The sequence below is a fragment of the Saccostrea cucullata genome, unplaced genomic scaffold (assembly GCF_032062105.1).
Source record: "Saccostrea cucullata isolate Sc308-1 unplaced genomic scaffold, CSIRO_AGI_Scuc_v1 ctg852, whole genome shotgun sequence".
NCBI lineage: Eukaryota > Metazoa > Mollusca > Bivalvia > Ostreida > Ostreidae > Saccostrea > Saccostrea cuccullata.
In genome coordinates, this window is record NW_026930368.1 from 396944 (window position 1) to 401424 (window position 4481).

At 32.9% G+C, this 4481-nt stretch overlaps 1 long non-coding RNA gene across 1 annotated transcript; it reads right to left on the reverse strand.

Moving 5' to 3' along the window:
* Positions 1-1120: 1120 nt before the first annotated feature.
* On the reverse strand, positions 1121-4051 carry LOC134283869 (uncharacterized). The gene is made up of 4 exons (XR_009995574.1): positions 3934-4051; positions 2540-2633; positions 1717-1830; positions 1121-1269 (listed from the first exon to the last, which is right to left on the reverse strand). It is a non-coding gene; the product is annotated as an uncharacterized LOC134283869 (long non-coding RNA).
* Between the last annotated feature and the right edge of the window lie 430 nt (positions 4052-4481).

Sequence of the window (4481 nt, forward strand, 5' to 3'; positions counted from 1 at the left end):
GTGCCAAAATACCATCACAAGAAAAACTTTTGAAAAGGTGCACAATAGAAGATCTGGAAGGGTAAATGGAATAAGAATGCACGGCTAAATGTGACCATGGCTGTTGGTCACTTGGGTACCACAACTAGAGGGTAAAAGCATGACTTCTTGGTGCTAATGTTAAAGCAGCATCATCAACCAAAATGAAACAGACCTGTAACAAAGTAAGGAAAATTATCAAAGACATGAATAAAATATAATGAAAAAAATAATGCAGAAAATTCAAGAACTTATTGATTCCGAAGTCTTTGACAAGACTGTAGCTCTACTGGTTTATACTTATAATGAAGGAAGAGAAAAGTAGCTTGAAACTTTGCAACAGCAATAAATGAAAAATTGATTATTGGTTTAGTCATTTTCTTGGCAAGATTTATTGAAATCAAACTAAAACTGTAGGAGGAGTAGCATTTTGAAAATATTTCAAGGAAATTTCTCTTTTAAGTAACCATGGCAACAACATTATCAAAATCAAAAACCAATGAATTAAGAATCAAGTATGTTAGGTTAGTGTAGTTTACTTGTATGAATACCTTTAAAAATATTTTTCTTTTAATCTACATAATTATATGCCAAGTTACATTGAAATAAGACCAAAAATATAGGAAGAGTAGCATTTTAAAAATATTTCAAAAAAATTTCTATTTTAAGTTACCATGGCAACACCATTCATTGAAATCAAAAACAGAATTATGTATCTTAGGGTAGTCTACTACAGTGTGCCAAGTTATACTGAAATCAGACCAAAACTGTAGGAGGAGTAGCATTTTGAAAAATTGTTTACAGACAGACGAACGGATGATGGACACCTTACTATTGCATAAGCTCTTCTAGTCTTAGACCAGTAGAGCTAAAAATGTGGACTTTCTGTTACCTTCATCAAAGCAAAGGGAGATGCCCTATATAATATAGCTATATACTTTCAGAGCAATTTAGGAAACCCCATACCAAGCTGCCCCCCAAGTGACTTATACACCGTAAGTGAAAATGTCACTCAGAGGAAAAATGTTATGGCAGTGTTCTGTGGGAGAAAGGAACACACCTGAGAAACAAAGAAAAGGAATTAACCTGGCCAGTGAGGACGTGAAGACTGCACTGCAACCATTCCTCCGGAGACCACCATTGGAGATAAGGACCTCAAAATGTATTGGTGTCAGTAAGAAAATCACCACCCTCCACTAGTCATATCCCATTTCACCACTGATGGAGACAGTGCCACTGCATGTGGTGCATCTGATAAACAAGGACGACATCAATGAAAAGACTTAGAGACTTGCAGTATTTCTTTGACTCTCAAAGAAAACAGACTGCTAACAATAACAATAGTAACATTTTATGTTTCCGGGAAGAACCAACATCATTAGATACTGTATAAGTAAAAATTTTCATGAGGATTTAATTTTTGCATTAGTGAGGCTGTTGAGATTGCTAAAATTTAATATTGCTGAAAATAAATTGTGGGTTACTTGTACTACCTTCTTTAGTGAGCATTTTGAAATCACTAAAATTACTTCTCGCTAAAAATAAAACACCAGTTTTTAAGGAGAAATTACTAAATTTGTGTCTGGCTAAAATTTCTACTTATACAATAATCCATGCAGAGAACATTTGTTTTGGACCTGAAGCTTCAATAAAGGACAGGGTACAAGAATTGCTACAAACACTACTCCGGAGACTTACCTTTGAAGAAGCATGCTATATGTCTACTGCTGTTGGTTCTACTGTAAGCTGCAGCTACCAAGGACAATGTGGATAATGTCAGCTTAATCCTTAATCTGTTGTGGACTCACTGGACTGAAAGCAATAAGTGAAAATCTTTGGTATTTTCAAGTGACTTTGAATTAAACATTACAGAAGAAGGCAAATGTTTGTTAAAAGACTGAAATAAATTTGTGATGTAATCTTGATAGAGTTAATATAACCATCCTATTGCTTAATTGCTCATAAAAATCTGAATCAGTCTGTGAATACCGTATAAGTAGAAATTTTAGCGAGGATTTAATTTTGGCATTATTAGCGAGGTTGCCGAGATCGCTAAAATTGAATATCGCTAAAAATTAATTGCATTTATTTTGTTATAGCTTCTTTAATGTGCAATTTAAAATCGCTAAAATAACATCTCGCTAAAAATAAATTACCAGTTTTTAAGGACAAATCGCTAAATTTGCGTCTCGCTAAAATTTCCACTTATACGGTATTTAAAGGGGCTGGGTGGTTGTGGGTATTTTTAGACTATTTTGATCTCCTTTAGAAGAAGCTCATGTAGCTTTATACAGATATATACTAATTAAAAATGATGAAATTTTAAAACTAAAATTTATTAAATTTTTCTTTGCCAAATGATAGTTGACAGCTTAAGGGAACATATATCTAAAAAATTGAGTTATATCTGGTGGTTAATTTGTTGATCCCCTAGCCTCCTTAAATATTTAAAATCAAATCCGAAATGTAGTCTACAATCATTGAAAATTCTTAGGTAGAATACATAAAGTTGTGCACTCACTGTTAAATTAAGGGTCCTGGGACCTCAATATTGGAACTTTGTAAACTGCAGGGGCACCTGTTGTAAAAGGATCAAAGTAAAATGGTCCATCCCTCTAAAACAACAACAAAATAGGCAATATAATCTTGAAATGAAACGAAAGCTGTAAAAATATAAATCTTAAAGAAAAAAAAACAGATCTAAAAATATAGATCTAACAGATATCAGCTGTACACTAAAAAATCTAAAAACAATTACAGTAAATTACTAACAGATTCATAATTAACAAGATGTGTTTGTGAGACACTATGGATGGTATGGAGACTGAAGTGGTATATACACTTGTTAGATGTTTTAAGGGTAGCAAGGTTACAGCTGAGGTCACATGATAAAAAAATTTCTGTACCAAAGGAAAGGTCTTGTCATAATGTACACTCATGCCAAATATTAAAGCCTTACAGTTCAAAACAGACACTGACAAACAGACAGACATGACTAAAACAATATACCCCAGGGATCTTTTGATGCATGGGGGCATAAAAAGGAATTTGGAAGAAATTTGAAAAAATGGTGGGCATTCACTCAATTTCAGATGCTGTGTATTTAATTTAAATGTATGAAAAATGAAATCATACATATTATTTTTAAATTATCTAGATAGCTTTCTTGAACTAATTGTTGCTATGTTTTATTATGAATGCACTTATTCTATTCAACTTTGTATAAATGGGAAAAATTAAGGTGGGCATGTAAAAATGATTAATAGTTGTATGAGTAAAATGTGACATTTTTGTTATATAAGGAGTATTCTGTGCATGTAAATATAATGTTCTTTTTTTTCTTTAACACAATAAAATTATTTAACTTAATTATCTTGTTTTTAGCCGGGCTTATTGCTCAAAGAGCAATTGCTTATGTGATCCTGTTCAAGGCAGGATGTTGACCCCATAGTCGCCATTTTAAAGTTACGTGCAAAAATATAGTTCTTACTCTCAACCGCTTTTATACAAACGCTAAATAAAGCAACAAAAATAAAACGAAGTTTTATCTATATAAAATAAACATTAGTAGTAATGACTTTGAAAACTTCATAAGTCAAAGAACATAGTTCATTAGCGTAAGGATTTTTGATAATCAGTGTTACAGTAGTTCTCTACACATACGAGGTAAAGCAGGAGAGGGAACCAGACTGGTCTGTTTGTTTACATTCAGCTGCGGTACCAGATTAATGCGGATTCTGACAAAATCGGACTGTGGTATTAGGATTGAAAAACTCACTGTCAGTGTCTTATCATTTATATTGATAGTTTTAAAATATTTTTTTCGTCAGAATATAAACGTGATTCATGTAAGAAATCCATTCTACTCTGTAAATGAGCCCGGCTCTCTGTACTTCTGAGTACTTTGATTTTTACCTGTCTGATGAACACAACAAAGGTTAGAGAGGTAATTAGTTGAAATACAGGTCTACGGGTGACGTCGGGTGTCTGAAAATTCTCTGTTGATGACCAGACTGCATTCGACATTGTCTATTTGCCATTCATGATCTTTAACAGGGGGGGACTACTCCTGAAATCAGAGAAACTGTTACTGTAGATCACTTAATTTTCGCGACACCTTACTTTCGCGAGATTGTCATTGACTCTTGATTAGCGAGACAAAATTTTCGCGAATTGTGGTTATTGCTCTATATAATCTAAAAGAATACAATCATACGCAAGAATTAAATTTTCGCGAGTACACTGTCTCGCGTAATTACGCGAAAATAAAGTTCTCGTGAATAAAAAGTGATTTACAGTATTAAAAAGAGAGTTAAGGGTGTTACTCTTTAGGTCTCACACAAGGATTTAAAATCACTATTTGATACTATGTAGCTTTAATAAAGTTCAATGATGAATTAGATTCTGATCAGCAATAAATCATAAAAAAAGAAAATAAGATTAATATTCAAAGATAATATTTG